At 32.9% G+C, this 18,949-nt stretch overlaps 1 pseudogene across 4 annotated transcripts; it reads right to left on the bottom strand.

Annotated features, from left to right (window-relative positions):
• Positions 1-888: 888 nt before the first annotated feature.
• LOC149559535 (putative pentatricopeptide repeat-containing protein At3g13770, mitochondrial pseudogene) lies at positions 889-6,754 on the bottom strand (annotated as a pseudogene). 4 transcript variants are annotated; one of them, XR_016365185.1, is made up of 7 exons: positions 3,518-6,754; positions 3,221-3,393; positions 2,728-2,849; positions 1,939-2,060; positions 1,642-1,814; positions 1,259-1,324; positions 889-1,156 (listed from the first exon to the last, which is right to left on the bottom strand). The product of XR_016365185.1 is annotated as a putative pentatricopeptide repeat-containing protein At3g13770, mitochondrial pseudogene, transcript variant X4 (transcript). The 4 variants fall into 4 exon arrangements; XR_016365181.1 differs by having other exon boundaries at positions 1,259-1,814; positions 1,939-2,603; positions 2,728-2,915; XR_016365183.1 differs by having other exon boundaries at positions 1,259-1,814; positions 1,939-2,603.
• Between the last annotated feature and the right edge of the window lie 12,195 nt (positions 6,755-18,949).

Here is an 18,949-nt window from a genome sequence, read left to right as displayed (position 1 = left end):
TTTGCCTATTCAATCCTCTTCTGGAAATTGTATTGTGGCAAGGTGGAGCATCATGACTGCTGAATGCACTTTTAAACTGGTGAAACTGAACCTTGAACTTTAACCTGACCATTTGTGCTCTTAAACCTGCGCTTTGAACTTCTAGCTTGAGAACCTTGAAGCTGAACTTTGGATCTGCATTTGACTTTGAGACTGCACTTCTGCACTTATGAACTTTTGAATCACTGTACAAACTACAAAAGGATCCAACAACGGTCTTGCACATTCTGGAAACAATCATCTGAACACACCCGTTGTGCCATATCGACCCAATGCAGATTGAACCTTCAAACCTGTTGAACCATCTGAACTTTGTTCAATGAGTACAAAGTGGTTGAGAACCACTTTGAACCTAGCTCAATATGGTTTCAACGTTCACAAAGAAAAGCCTTGAACCTTGGGCTTGAATATTTTGGTTCACTGTCATGAAATTTCATCCGAAACCTGCCTTCCACAATATGACTTTACACAGCATCTTCAATATATATCAAAAGAGAATCGTTAGGAAGACTGAAATTCCAAGTTCAAAATTGGGGTGAAAAATGCCAACTAACAAGTTTGTTGTAAGGGAATGCTCAATCATCAAAAGAGAAGGAAGAACAGATGAAGAGTAACATATTAGAAGGTTGAGTTCGTTGAACTCTTAAATTATAAATGTGACATGAAGAATGAGATGGACGTCGAATATATTTAATGAATAGGTGATGGAGACATGTAGAACATCGGATGTTGGATATTGTGTTTGAGATCTGTTTCTCATGGGCTTTGTAGATATTGTTCATTCTTTATTTCATTAGTTTCAAATGAATGTCTACTTTGATCACATAATTTATGATTCTATTGCAATCATTGACTGGAAATTTCTTTTAAATTGAATTTATGCACATTCAATCCATTGTCACTATTCAGTTCCACGTGTAATAGATAAATCTTGTAAATTCAATATGCTTTCAGAGTCATCCCAGCGAATCCAAGAAGCACTATGATACAATAAATAATACCGCTAATTGAAAGAAAGGAACAAAGATGGTTGAAACATTGAAGGAGTTAAACTGCATATAAGAGTAAGCTCGTTGAGACCCTCCATATTGCCTAAGCATTCTCCACCGGTGTGTACCTTTTTCAAAACATCAAAAACATTATGACAGTTGCAGTAATGATGACAATATTTGAAATACAAAAGAAACAAGTCCAGTAACATCACATACTTTGTTCTCACCTGCACAATTGAATGTCGCACAACAATTTGAACAGAACACATTGCCTTTGAGCTGAAAATAAACATCTAACAAAGGGGTTAAAAAACACAAAATCAATACTGATCACCAATAAACTCTAGAAAGAATAGCAGACAGAAAAAAGTAAGAGCCTAGACGGCAATGGTAACTTGTGAGCCTCATAGTGGGAGGTCTTGGGTTCGAGTCTACTCAAGCTTAATACAAAAAAAAAATAATAATCAATCTCAATCAAAAAGTAAAAGAATAGCTGACAGAAAAGGAGGAACAGCAACTGTATTAATGCCAAAAAAATTGTTCGAAGTATTCAGAATAACGAACATTCCAGATTGAAGGAAATATCACATCCCTCCCTTCACCTACACACCAGATGGGAAAACAGCTGAGGCCTGGAAATTTAAGGCCTTATCAAGGATAAATGGTATGCATGCATTGGAACACAAGTCTTAATGAGAAAATCCTTATCAGCTTGTCCACCACTTAAACTCGTCCTTTTTTCCGCAATGTACAAAATCAGCAAAATATCCAAGAAGCAAGCACCTACAAATCACAAGCAAAAACAAAACATGAGAAGCAAAATAAATATTTACCATAATATTCAAGATATAATTTAGATAACATAGGTAGCTTTCCATGTAGACAGGTAATGGAGTGGCAATAATACCTGTTTGTGATCACTATTGTCCACTGCTTAAGGCAGACAGTAATGGTGCCGACAGTAATAAGGCTGTTCTTATTTACAAGATATTTCTGCTTTATCTCTGTTGTCTTACTGCTTGTTATCACCTGCACAATTGAACGTCGCACAACAATTTGAACAGAACACATTGCCTTCAAGCTGAAAATAAACATCTAACAAAGGGGGCAAAAACCACAAAATCAATATTGATCACCAATAAACTCTAGAAAGAATAGCAGACAGAAAAAGGTAAGAGCCTATAAGACAATGGTAACTTGTGAGCCTCTTAGTGGTAGGTCTTGGGTTGGAGTCTACTCAAGCTTAACATATAATTAATCTCGATCAAAAAGTAAAAGAATAGCAGACAGAAAAGGAGGAACAGCAACTGTATTAATGCCAAAAAAATTGTTCGAAGTATTCAGAATAACGAACATTCCAGATTGAAGGAAATATCACATCCCTCCCTTCACCTACACACCAGATGGGAAAACAGCTGAAGCCTGGAAATTTAAGGCCTTATCAAGGATAAATGGTATGCATGCATTGGAACACAAGTTTTAATGAGAAAACCCGTATCAGCTTGTCCACCAATTAACCCATCCTTTTTTTCCCAAAGTAAAAAATCAGCAAAATATCCAAGAAGCAAGCACCTACAAATCACAAGCAAAAACAAAACATGAGAAGCAAAATAAATATTTACCATAATATTCAAGATATAATTTAGATAACATAGGTAGCTTTCCATGTAGATAGGTAATGGAGTGGCAATAATACCTGTTTGGGATCACTATTGTCCACTGCTTAAGGCAGACAGTAATGGTGCCGACAGTAATAAGGCTGTTCTTATTTACAAGATATTTCTGCTTTATCTCTGTTGTCTTACTGCTTGTTATCACCTACACAATTGAATGTCGCACAACAATGTGAACAGAACACATTGCCTTCAAGCTGAAAATAAACATCTAACAAAGGGGGCAAAAAACACAAAATCAATATTGATCGCCAATAAACTCTAGAAAGAATAGCAGACAGAAAAAGGAAAGAGCCTATAAGACAATGGTAACTTGTGAGCCTCTTAGTGGGAGGTCTTGGGTTCAAGTCTACTTAAGCTTAACACATAATTAATCTCGATCAAAAAGTAAAAGAATAGCAGACAGAAAAGGAGGAACAGCAACTGTATTAATGACACAAAAATTGTTCGAAGTACTCAGAATAATGAACATTCCAGATTGAAGGAAATATCATATCCCTTCCTTCACCTACACACCAGATGGGAAAACAGCTGAGGCCTGGAAATTTAAGGCCTTATCAAGGATAAATAATATGCGTGCATTGGAACACAAGTTTTAATGAGAAAATCCGTATCAGCTTGTCCACCACTTAAACCCATCCTTTTTTCCCCAGTGTACAAAATCAGCAAAATATCCAGGAAGCAAACACCTACAAATCACAAGTAAAAACAAAACATGAGAAGCAAAATAAATATTTACCATAATATTCAAAATATAAATTAGATAACATAGGTAGCTTTCCATGTAGATAGGCAATGGAGTGGCAATAATACCTGTTTGTGATCACTATCCACTGCTTAAGGCAGACAGTAATGGTGCCGACAGTAATAAAGCTGTTCTTATTTACAAGATATTTCTGCTTTATCTCTGTTGTCTTACTGCTTGTTATCTAGGTATTTTGTTGTCATTGCAAATGATATGCTTCATGAACCAAGTGGTATCACTCCATCCATCAATTCTTCTACCCCAAAGTTATCCTCTGGCTACTCGTGTTTGTTTGCAGTAAACAAAATACTCTTTTTAAGCTCTTTGCCACTCATTAGAACACAATCAGGCATCCGTGAAAGATTGCTTTTGTCATTTGTTGCATTCAGTGTCACCAGTAATTGCCGCAAGAACACTGTCCATCCTTGAAATGATGGAAACGGCTGGAATCCCTCATAACAATCTCTCGTGAAACAATCTTGGAGATGTACTTAGTGGCAGAGTGACAATCACCACACACCCGAAGATTCTTAACTATCCGGAGAGGGGTTCCTGGAGGGGTGTTCAAAAGTCCAAATGCAATTGCTAGCTTCTCACTATGGTGACGAAGAATATACTTCTTTTGCTCTTCATCCACATCATGAAGTACAAATTTTGTATCAGCCACATACCCTGCTGCTTCCATCTTTGCTGACAATGTCTCCAGCTTTGCATAAATCTCCTCTGTTTGTGGGTGCGATCTGTCTCCAACTACAAAAGCGTTCAGTTTGTGATTGATCTCAATCCAGCTGCATCCAGGCAGTTTGTTTACACTCCTCTCTTTCATCAATTTCCGTACCCTTTCAATTCCGTCCCACCTGCCGGTTGCGGCATAGATGTTGGACAACTTGACATAATGTCCCGAATTGTTTGGATCCAACTCAATAAGACGCACTGCAACATACTCTCCAAGCTCTGTATTGTTATGAATCCTGCATGCCCCAAGCAAAGATCCCCAGACTATAGCATTTGGTTTTTCTGGCATTTTGTCAATAAACTCCTTGGCTTCATCCAGATGACCAGCACGGCCTAGAAGATCAACCATACAGCAATAGTGATCCATAGTGGGTGTGATTTTATAATCTCGTGTCATGCAATCAAAGTATTGTCTGCCATCGTCCACCAGACCTGCATGACCACATGCAGATAAAACACCAATAAAAGTTACATAGTCTGGTTTTAGACCTTCTTGTTGCATTTGCTCAAAAAATTGAAGAGCCACCTTTCCCTGACCGTGCATAGCATACCCTACAATCATCGCATTCCATGACACATTATTTCTCCTGGGCATTTTATCAAACGCCTTATTTGCATCCATTATATTTCCACATTTTGCATACATGTCAACAAGGGCGCTTCCCACAAAGATATCTGAATGTAATCCACTTCTGATAACATCTTCATGGACCTGTTTGCCATGCTCTAAATCTGCTAAGTTGGAACAAGCCGAGAGAACAATGGCAGATGTATCACTGTCCGGCTTCAAACCAGACGAAAGCATCTGGCCAAATAGCTCTAGGCTCTCATCAAAACATTGGTTCTGTGCATATCCTGCAAGCATTGCGTTCCATGCAACAAGTGTACGCTCAGGCATTCTTTGAAAGAATTTATAAGCATCTTCCACATCACCATTCTGTGCAAAACCTGCAACCATAGAAGTCCACGAGAACACATCTCGCTCAGGCATTTCATGAAAGAGCTTTATAGCCTCGTCAAAAAGTCCATTTTGAGCATACCCGGCAATCATAGTGTTCCATGGGACCACATTCCGTTCAGGCATTTTGTCGAATAGCTTTTGTGCGTCCTCCACATTGCCACATTTTATATACATGTCGACAAGGGCACTCCCTACGAAGACATTAGATAGAAATCCCCCTCTAATTATCTCCTGATGAATCACTTTGCCATGTTCCAAAGCTCTCAAGTCGGCACAGGCTGGGAGAACAACAACATAGGTAAAATGACTTGGCTTGATTCCAGATCGCTGCATATTGTAAAACAATGACAGGGCTTCTTCCCCACGACCTTGCCGGGCATAAGCAGAAATCATGACAGTCCAAATAATACCATTTCTTTGAGGGATTTTGTCAAACACATCTCGCGCAGCGTCTACCTCTCCACATTTAACATACATATCGACAAGAGCACTACCTGAAAATAAGTTAGACTCGTACCCAATTCTAGCAATCTCTTTATGAACTTGCTTACCCTCTTCCACGGCTCCCAAGTTGCCGCAAGCAGGCAGAACGCTTGCAAGCGCGAAATGATCCAAAACAATCTCACTCCGTTTCATCTCAATATACAAATTCAAAGCCTCCTCATCATGTCCGTGCTTGCAACAAGCCGCAATCATTACAGTCCACGCCACCACATTTCGTTCAGGCATTCCGTCAAACACATTGCGCGTATCCTTCAAATTACTGCATTTGGCATACATATTCAGGATTTTGGTTTCAAATGCTTTAACCCCAATCTGAATCATACGGGCGTGGATTAATCTGCCTTCTACAATTGCCTTCTTGTTAACACACCCATGCAGGAGATATGCATACGCATCGAGATCTACCGCAATACCTTGAGAATCCATAGTATGTAACAACTTCAAAGCTTCTGAAATTCGACCCTGATCAGACAGGACCCTGAATCGCCCACTTAAGTCGTTTTCAAGATGGTTTTCTCTGCCCTGGACAAATTGTTCTTCCTCTGCTCTTAATGTATATGCATTATTACGCTGCAGGCATGGAAATTTGGTTTGAACGGTTAAGATAGTTTGCGTGACACGGCCATGAATCAGGGGTTTCATAATATGTAGCACATCTCTACAGGGAAGGTTGAATCTCTGTGCCATTAACACCTTCGGTGAAGCAATAAATCTTCAACCCAATTCCATTGTGACGAAGTTTCTGGCCGCTGAAATAATTAGGTTTTAAAGTTAACCCCATTCATTCTTCCCAGCTAAGAGACTGCAAACTCTGTAGACGGCAATTGATAGAAAAGATAAACTGATGGTTAATTAGGACAGATAGTTTCGCAAACGTTCGAAGAATCCACGATGTTGAGAAAGGCTCTCTCAAATTCTCCCATCTAAACATGTTGGATCCTGCTATCAGAAGGTAACAACCATGGTGGATATCTTGACATCTGAATCACCATTTAGTGCACGAAACTTTTGTTGGCCTAATTTTGCAGCTTGATGGTGGCTGAGTCAGTCTCTCTATATTCCTATTCTGATTCTATTATTTTATTTTTCTATATTTAGAAGCAAAGGTGTACCGCTTGAGCAAGATATACCAACAACCAGAATATAGAGGAAATAGTGGACAACAAGAGCTCTAGGATAGCATAAGTTCCAAATAACAAAAAGATATGTTTTGGTCATCTAAAGATTTAATTTTTGAAATTAGCTAAAAATTTATAAAGAAGAATATATGCAAGTTTATATTAAATATTAAATATAATAATAATAATAATTAGTTTTAAAAGTTATTTTTTTTATATTCAAATATTTATGTATAATATAATCTTATAAATTTCATTATTAAATATTTTATCTCAAATCATATTTTTAATTTAATTTAATAATTAATTTACATTATTTTAATAGAATTACTAAAAATTTAAAAATATTAAAATAGTTGTATCTTATCTTTTACCATTATAGATTTGACAATATCTTTAAATTGAAGATTTACACTATATCTTTTATCAAGAACTTATAATATCAATTCAAAAATAGAATGTCAAAATATTAAATAAATATATAAAATATACTATTAAGATACAATTAATTAATACTATATATATATAATACCCATTTAAAATGAGATAAATAAAATATTCAACAATATTAATTGAATAATCTTTTAAAAAAATTAGTTATCACATTTTCATGCATTGATCAAATATTTTAGACAACATAAATTTACATTTCAAATTAACAGTAACCAAAATAACAATTCTTTATAAAATCATTAACATTTATAATGATCCTTATGCTAGAAAACAATAATTTAATTACCCCCACTTGGATTGAGCATGGGCTCGCATAGAAACGAAGTAATACAAGATCTTAAACGATTGAACCTCATATTATACAACACATGGAATGGAAAAAAATTTAAAAATCTACCTAGCATTTTTTTTTAAATGGCATTTACATTACTAAACACAACTATCACTCCCATTTAAAAAAAAAAACCAAAAAAAACTGGCATTTACTCACTCCAAGACATTAATTCATAAACATTAAAAGTTTATTTAACACTCAATGAGGTGAAGGCCGGAGATGGTTTTATGAAAGTTGGAAAGATTTTTCAATCAAATTTTGTTGCTAATGGTGATGATTGCCATTACGTTCAGTGATTTTTAGTTTGTTTTTAAAGCGTCCTCATTTAAAGTTTCTTCAGTACAAGCAGAGGATGTTTTCTCATGCAAACCTTCGTTTTCACCAAACCACATACACGTCATGATGCATATTGATGGTAGCAGCATCACAAGCCTTTGTTTTCACCACACCACATACACGTCATGATGCAGATTGATGGTAGCAGCATCACAAACCTTCGTTTTCACCAAACCACATACACATCATGATGCAGATTGATGGTAGCAACATTAAAGATGGCATTATTTTACTGAACATTGATGACTGTATCCTTATCACATTAAATTTGCTGATGTAAAGAGATAGTGTAATTAATGCATGATTGTTTTTTGTTTGATTTTTGTAAGTGCAAAATATAATTATAAATGCATTTAAAAATATATAATCAAAAACTTTAGGAACATATGATGCATGTTTTGGAAAAAAAGAAATTAAGGGGGATCAAAAGAAAACTAGAGCTCTAGTGGAGCTAGAGTCCCTACGTTGGGAAGCGAGGAGAATAATGAGAGGGGGTAATATGAGGACTTAGGACTTTTAAGATTGACACAACTAGACTATCATGACAGAATTGTAAAAAATTGAAGGTTAATGATGTATGATAGAAATCATAATTCAAAAAAAAAAAATGAAATATAGCTTATCAGTACAAGTTTAATTATAGGATACCAATTCAAGAGCAAAAATCTAATTTTAAATAATAAATTTATTAACTATAGAAAATTGGAGATTGGACTTAAATGAACGTTAAAATATTTTAAAGAATTTAATAGATTCAAGAATTTTTGTATTCTTTTAAATTTTGTTGATTATTTTATGTTTAATATTATAAATTTTATTTTACAATTTTCAAATTAACATAAGAACTAATTATATTTAAAATTGATTATTGACCTTATATTTAAAATCCTTATTAATTTTACATGTTACTTTAAAATATGTTTACCAAATAATATTTAGTAGTATAGATTTAATTTTACAACTATTTTAATTTTTAAGATTGACATAAAAATTTAATTAATTATGTTTAAAATTGATTATTAATTTCATATATTAATGAAATAATAATAATGTTTCATAATAAAATCTTTTACAACTTAGCAACATTCATTGGAAAATGAATCTTTATATGGATATTTATTGAGTTTAATGGTAAACAACCAAAATTATACCCTTTTGTCTTTTCATATATTAATGTTTGACCTACTTGAGTGATCATCATATTTAACCTCCACCAGTTTACAAATATAATATAGCAAATGGAGATTGTATATTGATTAGCGTAACGAATGGGTAGATAAGGATGCTCTCAATTGTCATCATTGATCTTATCCCGCAAGAGACTCATGTGTGCCGGCTACGAAGGTGAGAAGTTGAATGGTGGAAGCGTTGAGGACAAGGGCTCTACAGGGGATCCAAGTGGCTCACTTGTGGAAAGAGCTCCTCAACTTCAATAGCACAAACTCTAATTACATCGAAAACCTCGCTAGACAAGTCACGAGATGTTGCGGATAAGCATTAAAGATATCTTTTTAAACATTTAATACATCTTTTTTTCCTAACTATTTTTCGATTCCAAAAATTATGATTTTCCCCAAGAAAATAGTCATGACCCAATCACAAATAAGATCTTTGTATGCTGAAAATGAATTTAAAAATATTTAGTCAGAAACCTTAGGTTGAGCGAAAAAAGTTCTCCAAAAAAATTAATGGAAAGGGACCACCGAGAACATTAGTGACTAACAATAGTTCCCTACCTTATACAAGGTAGGGACTAATAATGAATGAAGATTTCTTTAAGGAGGAAAATAATATAAATCAGTGAATATTATTAGTCCTTGCTTATATATAAGTAGGAACTAATGTTTTCATCGGATCCTATCAGTTAATTTGTGCAATTCAAATAATTTACATCTCTAAAGTTTACAAACCTTTTATTTTTTAATTTATTTTTTTTTCAAAAAATTTTGTTTTCTTATTGGATCTTATCAATTTTTATGGGGTTTACATTATTTTTTTCAATCAAAAAATGGGAAAAAACAGTAGACATATTAAGTAATTGCATTTATTATATTGTTAGACATTTGACACTTTTTTAAAGCACCAACTATGCTGATGTTGATTGATGCAACCACACCTTTGCCAGACTTGACTGCTACGAGTGCTGATATCCTTTTTATCCTTTCGTGTTTGTTTCAATCACTTAAGGAAAAAAATTAATAACAAGAAATTCTACACTCATTAGAGTTGATAGACATCTTTTTAAAAATGTTACAATATATTTTTGTACAATTAAAACTTTTTTTTTTTTTTTAAAGATAAAAGTTTTTTTTTTTTTTTTAAATAAAATTATTTATCCAAGAAATATCTACCTAAAGAACAAATCAAAATGCATAGATTAACACTTAATATGTTAACTTATATATTATAAGATTTAAATTACATCATTAATATGTATAACTTATTAAGCAAAATAATAATAAAATTCTAAATTTTAAAATTTTTAATTTTAAACGTTTTTAGGCATACAATTTTAAAAGTAGTAATTATGGTATAATATAATAATAAAAACTAAAAATTTAAAAATCATTCTAATTTAAATTTTATTGATATATTAATTTATTACTTAATTAAATTATAATTGTATTAAAATTTTATCAAAAATATTATTTAATTCTTTAGAATATACATATATAAATAATATTCTTATTTTTTATATATTACACAATTAATATATATCACAAATGCTAATAGTAGCATATAACATGTAATTGATTGTTATTGTATCAAGCTATTAAATTATAATCTAAGAGATAATCAAAATGAAAAAATAATATTTTCCTACAAATCATTCAACAATCAACCCCTTTTCTCATAATGATACAACTATTTAAAAAGAGTCAAATAATATCATTGAGCACTTCTTTGATTAAGTACATTGAACTCATGATTTTCACATGAGTAAATTTAGTTTAAGTTTTCTTTTTAGTTTTGAGAGACAAGTCACTATTCTATTTCACAAATGCAGGGACTCTAGTTCCTCAAGAGCTCTTGTTACTTTAATTTTGTAAATTGTGTAGAATATTTTTTTACAATTTTAAAATTTAGCTATAATATATGAAATTAATTTATATGTGAATTAATTTGTGTTGAATTATAATTTAAATTCTTATTAGTCTCTAAAGTTTTCATGTCTTTTATTCAATTAATCCTTCCTTAAATATAGTGCTAGAAACTTATAATCCAAAGTTTTCATCATTTCATTATAATAATTAATTTGCCACCCTTTCATTTAATTTCTATTTTCTGATTTGTTAAAGCAAATTTTATCAGTAGTTTTTTTCTAATTAATTTATAAAGTCGGTAAAAATTTGCATGTGTTCTTGGAGGTGGCATTTATAAAATGGACCAAGTGCATGGTGTATGCTTCAACATTTGGCATTTAGCTTGCATGTAGATTCGGGTGGGAGATAATAATTATGACTCTACAGTTGAAGTGGAGGCTGCAAGGCTAGAGAAGTTTAAAGGAAGAAAGATAAAAGATTTTTTTTAGAAAGTAATATTGTTATGCATGAAGTCATTGCCTCTATGGATTCTAGTAATTTTTTTGCAATATTTGTTTTGCTTGTTATGTTAGAATATAATCAAGAATTTCTATATTCATTCAGTCAAGTGATGTGATTTTGTTTTCATCTCTTAATATTTTTAGGAGTGCCTGATCCATTAGTGCTTCTTAAAATTGTTGAAGAACATATTGCAATGAAAAAGAAGAGGCATTTAGCAAGGTGGAATCCTTGAGAAATTTGAAAAAAAAAAAAAGATATTTGCATGTGAAAAGGAGGTCTAGTTACAAGATTATAAGAAGTTGTATAAATTAACAAATAGACGATTATATATTCTATATGTTCTATAATTTAGTGTTCTTTGATGCTTCTCTCTCACACATGATCCTATGATTTTATTTCGTCATATTACAATTGATTACTTCAATAATCATGTCTTCTAGTGTTTTTTGTTATTTTTAGACAAAAACATATTGTGCTTTATTTAATTGATCTATCAATTTGTGTTGAATTTCATAATTTTCTTATCTCATGTGTCTAGTTAGAAATGTCACTCGTGAGACTAGTTAAGGTTTTTTTCAAAAGCAAATTCTTTCCAAACCTCACTGCTCTAAATAGTCCATGTGAGAAAACTCAATAGCCCATAGAAGAATGTTTTTTATTAAGTTGGTTTTTAACTATGTACTCTATTACTATCATGGCGATTTCTATATTTGATGATTGGAAATGGTTTTTGTTTCTTTTTCTTTGTTAGTTGTCGAGGAGTTGTACATTACATCACGACTTGGTATTTGCATATGGAAACATAATTGAGGTTTTTGATGTCTGATTGGATACAAAGTGACTCTCCTTCAGGTCACTATGAACCATTTGCATATTCTTAGTTGCATACCATGTGCGTATTTTTTGGAAACTACTCTGAAGGATCCTTATAGAGACATCATGGTCATAGGTTTAAGAAGGGTGTGATTAGAATTCTTGTAGCCTATTTTCTTTTTAAACATTTTTAGGTTAGATCTTACTTTGAAAAAAAATGTAGTGCCTACCCTCGTTCACATCTTTTCTAGACTTATTGTTATCAGACTATGTAGACTAGTTTTATGTTGATGGTTTAGTGGTGTTGTTTTGACACTATCAGATATTATGATAAGGATTCAGTTGATATATGATGAGATCATTTAGACTTTACATTTCATGTATGTATGATGATCATTACATCGTTTTTAGTTATTAATGATGATTAGTTAGATGGTTTATTATCTCATGTGTTTTATTATGGTTACTTACCCCATACTTGCATGTGTATGGTGTGCATGTTTTCTTATTGTATGGCATTTCTGATGTGGTTAAGGAAGGGAGTCGTAGTCACCTGCTTAGTCGGGATCTACATGATGCACCACTTCCTGCCATTGTCTGTTTAGCTTAGAATTATATATTGTATGTACATGCATGATTTTTCTGCAGGTTGCAGGTACCGGGTATCGACTTCCCTGAATTGCCAGGATGAGCGTACCCTATTATACTATCTCAATGATAAGAGAAGGGAGATAAATTCTCAAGTCCAAATCCCAAACCTAAAAACCATTTGTCCTAGTGAGTTAGGAAAAGTATCAAAGTTGAATACTCACCGAATGTGTCAGATGACATATTTCGTGATTTTTAACCCTTTAGATTTATTTTGTATGATTTGTTCTCTGATGGGTTTTCATATTTTATCTTGGAGGTCTATGGTGAATTTTCCATTAATTAAGTCTTAACAAATAGATTTAATTAATAAATTATTTATTTGAGAAAATTAATAAAATATCATAATCTTTGATATTTTGATTGTAATGTGAATTATTGGGGAAAAGGAATTAAATAAAAGAAAACTAGAAATTAAAATTAATAATAATTATAAAATAATAATAAAGTAATAAATAAAATAATAATAATAAAAGTTATAAAAGATTAAAATGAAAGTTATAAAATTTAAATAGAAATTATTGGAGTTATAAGCTTGCATGGGAATTAACATGTGTCAACAACACGGGGGTTAGTGCATCAATTAAGCACAAGGTGTCTTCAATTCTATGACTCATCAAAAAGAATTGGAAAAGACTCTTGCTTAGTTGGTGACACCTTTCAACGATTTCAAGAAGCATTCCAAAAGTTTCTTGAGAGCTCCTTGTATTCAGGCATTCATAGAAGCTTAGGGAGAGGGTGGAGAGCAATTGGAGCATTGGAGGACTCAAGAACTCTGAAGAAGGGAGCTTGCTCTGCAAGTTTTCTGAGGAAGAGCGAATTAGCATCAGAATTCGGGTAGATTCTTGTGATTTTACTTATGCTATTTTCGCATCATGCATTCTTGTCTTCATCGTGTCTGTTTTATGTGTCTGAAACTTCTCTATGATTGAATCTATAATTTGAAATTGGAATCTAGATATGCTATTTGGTTGAGAAGAAAACAATAAAAAAAACCCTAGATAAAAATTAAGGAGAAATAATTAGACATGAATCGGATTTGGGTTCGAATTTATATTAAATTAGAAAGACAAGATTTGGAATTAAAATAGAAATTTTATGGTGAAAATTTGAATGATTAGATGTAATCTTTCTATCAATTATATTTTTGGATGTGTATGAATAAACCCTTTTATGGTTAAATTTAGAGAACAATTATTTTTAAGAGAAAATTTTTAATTCATCACAAACTGTCCTGTCACTGCCCCTTGGATAGACCTGAACTCAGTCATTCATAACTTTTTATTGTGATGGAATTTATTCAATCGCTCCAATCAGAATTAGCGCAACTTGGCCCTCTCCAACATATTTCAATTTCAGCCCGATCCAACGGTTCATTAAGGAGATATGGCCGTCGTACAGAGACTGTTTTATTCAAGGACAAATATTTCTCCATTTCCCATAACCAAGAGTTCTTTATGCTAAAACTTCACAAGAAAAAAATAATATACCAAAGCATGGAATGGATTAAAGATATTATTGCAACCTTCCCTTAATAGAATCTTATTAATATGCATTAGTTTTATATGGTTTATTATCTAATCTAATTAAATCAAATTTAATTAAGATTAGTTAATAGTAGAAGAATTGTAATTAATTATTAGTCAATTTAAGTAAATGGATTTTTAAATGAGAGAAAATTAAAAGAAAAGAGATTTTAATATAGTGGAATTTTTATAATGTATATTGAATACTATTTAATATATATTAAACAATTTTAGAGTTGTTTAATGAAGATGATAATGTTAAGAATTTGGAGATTATTCATGTTAAAATCTACAATGAGTCTTATTGGTTTGTGATAGGGATCTTTTTCAAACAACATTTATATAGAGAAAATATTATTAGTACAATTAGCAAATGGAGTCTAATAGTTTTGAGGAGAAATTTTTATCTATCAAACAAATACATGGGTTAGGAAAAACGTGAAATTTCTCCACTTAATATAATTTGGGAATACGTAAACTGAGAGTTCTAAATTCAAATTTAAAAACTTAGCAAAATCAAAACATGTGTTTGCATCGTGTATTCTATATGCTTCTTGTTTTGGGTTTTGGGTTAACTAGTGTTGACCAGTCCTGGGTTGTTACCAGAGGCTCGGAGGTTATGAGATGTATTGGCATGTTGATCTTATTTGGTCTCGATCTTTATAAGCCCAACCATGGTAATGTGATTGTATGCTCTATGAAATGTTTATATTTACTGTTTGTATTTGTTCATCAGTCTTCATGTGTGAAGCTGAGATGTATGTGTATGAGACACTTGAGCTAATCATTTTTGAGTTATCGATCAGTTATCCTTGATTTTTTTCTAGTCGCCATGATGGGACTGAGATTTGGATTTATTCTTGATGATGTCATGTTGTGACATGTTTGACTCAACCATTTCTGGAGTCTTCGATCAGTATGATTGAGATATATATTTTGGTTATTGAGAACCATTGGATACTTTGATTATCAGTGATACTTCAGTTGCCAATAGAGAGCTGTTGTGTTCATGTTTTTCTATGGATGTTTGCTTATGGAGATTTGATGCTTTTATGCATATTTGATGATTTTATGAATTATCTTTTGTGATTTTAAGATTTATGAGTCCATGAGCATTAGGGTAGGGTATCTGCATGTAGTGACGAGAAGTGGCTTGCAATGGGGGTCGGGGCCCTAAGAGGCTGTCAGGGTAACTCATTGTAAGTTGGATTAATAAGTGATAACATTCACACCTAATACTAACAAAATGAACCTAAAAAGATAAGTGTTTTGTTCTTGCCCATGCCTTGAGTGCTTGTACAGGCTAGGATGGGAGTAGTGAGACGCATGGTTGCGACCTTGCATTCTGTAGTATGGCTCATCAGTATGAGAGGATACTAGTGGCCGCATGAAATCAGTATGGACCCGTGGAGTTTAGCTAACTACCAGAGTAACTTGTACGTGATAATTGCGATGACACTTTCCTGCTTGCATAGTAGGTTCTTACATGTCATTGTGTGCCTCTGGGAAGTAGATGTCAATTTCGTGATTGAAACCTTTGAGTTAGTATACTTTTAGGATTCCTGGACTATAGAGATTTGTGCTATGTGTTATGGATAGCCTGTTTGGGACTTGAGATTATCTCCTCAGCATGGTGGGAGTGAACCACTTAGGTACCACGCAGTCGGGTGGTAGTGTATTTTCCACTCTTATCATTTGAGATTCATCGAGACATCGTGGTTGATGCGTCCTTCATGATGGTGGATATGTATCCTTTCATTGATGATTAGCATATGTTAGATGATGTTATCTTATGCTTATATTTGCACGTTAGATTACTTTCTACATATGATGTTGTATATGTTAGGAGTGACATTCCTACTATGTTAATACCGATGATCCCTTTGGTGATTTGAGATGTTACGCACGGAGGGATGGCTAGGGCCCATGATGGTCTAATGATGCTATTAACGGTTGGGAGGAACCGTGCACTTAGTTTATTTTGTTTGATCTTTATGATGGATGTATATGTCTTCTATGATGATGTATCATGTGATTGTCTTTGATGTATCATGGATTAGAATAGGATGATGTACCTTATTTCACATATGTATATTCTTTTAAGCCTTCATACCCTGTGACATGTACAGTGGATGATTGAGCATTTGGAAATGTAATGTATAAACATTGGACTTATCATTATTATTTCATGTGGTTGTTGTACTAGATGGATTCATGTATGTAATTCAATGTTAAGGGATCTTAAAGAATGTAATCTGTTATGTATGTTATGTCTACTTTTTAGATGGACATTGCTATTGCTTCCGTTATTGTGAATAAGTTATGTATGGTATTTACTTTCATGTAAAAAAAAATGTTACCAAACTTAGTGAAATTCTAGGTTAATTCTTTGGATCCCTTGGCGGGGCATTACAAAAAAAATCACAATTGTAATGTCCAAACATTTAAACCAATCCATTTTCTCTTCTTGCTTAATCAAAATATGTAGTGTGTCTGTCTTTGTTATTAACTAAGGCTTAATAATCATTCCTATGGAAGTCATCGAATGTTTGATGCTTGGTCAACATGTATCCTTTGATTTGTCATGTAAAATATTCTCTCAATATATAATAACATTTGCAATTGAAGAAGTGAATATGTGTATTCTGAAATATTAACAAAAAAATATTTTTTCTTTTAAATACTTTTAAGAACAGGGATCAAACATGTTTGGTGTAGAATATTTGACATAGTTCATTTGCAAAATGAGCTCTAGATCTCTAATAAAGAGTTCTCCGCTAAATTTAGGGCTTTGATTATGCAATCACATGAGAAGACTCATTGATATTTATCTTTTATTATTTTTTAAATATTCATGCACACTTTTTTGGCAATTTAAAATATCTTTATTAAATTAATTTTCTTTTTTCCCTTTAATCAATTTTTGAGACATTTTTGATAAAACTATTTATTAACTTAAATAATAATAATATTTAGCATTTATTTAAAAATGATCTCCTAAATATATTATTATTAAATTGTCTTTTAATTCGATTTAGTTATAATTGAAAATCATCACACACCCACAAAACTGAATACAAAAACCCATCATACAGAACATAAAACTAAAACCTTGGTTGTTATTGAATCTTTGTGTTTTGAAAATGAAAATGAGAACTTGGAAACCTTTAGTGAAAATTAACTTGTGTGTTTTCCAAAACCTAATGAATTATGAAAAGTTACTATTGCATGTGTTGTATGTGATGTGTGGTTTACTGACGTGGGTTTCGAGTTGACTTAGTGCTTTGACTAGTTAGGATGTTTACCAAATGCTTGAGAGTTTTGTTCTATGATGTCATGATAATTTTTTGTATACGATCTTTTATACTTGACCATGGTAATGTGTCATGTGTGTGTTGTGATGAGTTTGATCAAATGTTTTGATGTGCTTTCCAATTTCTTCGGTAGAACTAAGATGAATGGTGTCACTTTCTTGATATAACCTTTGAGTATTTGATCAGTTATCCTTGATTGCTTCCTAGTTTGTAATGCCCCGCCCGGAGATCCTTGGAAACAAGGATTCAAATCAAGCCAAGATATTTTTTTTTTACAAGTATGAATGCACAAGACAACATCATACAGGGATCACAAAGATCGCAACGGAAGACTTCAACACAATCTCGGCAACCAACAAATCTCCAAACGCCACTACCAAAAGACAAACATGAACAAAAGCCAACAACCACCACAACAAGATGAGGGTTCAAGAACAACCACTCATCAACAAAACACCGAGCTGGGGTAAAATGTAGAATCCCAAAATTTGGCTAAGCCTGAAATCCTGAAGCCCTGAAAATTGGCTAAGTCTAGATTTTTGAAGCCCTGAAATTTCCTAGAATCCATAACTTATCTCCGAGAGGTCTGAAACCTATCTCAAACGATTTGTCACATATATTAAAATATATCTTAAGTATAAGGAACTAAATATATGTCAACTTATACTTAAACGATATATTTTAAATCCTAAGAGACTAAAATAGAAACACAAAAACTCGATTTCAAGAGAAATCGACAGAATTCAAAATGCAACAACATAGGCTTGAAGAACGCCCAAAAGGGTATCCAGATCAACTCTCAAAAAGATCAAAAGACTACAAAAAGTGCCCGCTGTTGGCACGCGTAGGTTTTTCACAAAAACCGTGCAACAATCTTTACTAAGTGAGGGCGACACTTCTCCCTTACTGAGTGTGACACTTCTCAAGAAGGCGTGCGATACTGGAAAAGTATCGCGCGACATTTCTCATAAAGCCATGAGACACTCTTCTAGTGTCGTACGACACTTCTCCAGTAATACGTGCGACACTTTATAGTATCGTACGACATTCTTTCTATGGGCGTGCGATACTTTATCAATGTCGCACAATGCTGAACAAATGTCGCCCATAGAAAGTAAAAACACTTCCAGAACTCAAAAATGGAGAAAAACCAACAAAAGAACCTCCACACCAGGGAGTACCAGATCCACAAAGGCTCGAGGAATGAACACTC

This window comes from Cupressus sempervirens, chromosome 5, assembly GCF_028749045.1.
Source record: "Cupressus sempervirens isolate cs-2001-9-10 chromosome 5, ASM2874904v1, whole genome shotgun sequence".
In the NCBI taxonomy this organism is placed as follows: domain Eukaryota; kingdom Viridiplantae; phylum Streptophyta; class Pinopsida; order Cupressales; family Cupressaceae; genus Cupressus; species Cupressus sempervirens.
This window is presented reverse-complemented; position numbering and strand designations above follow the sequence as displayed.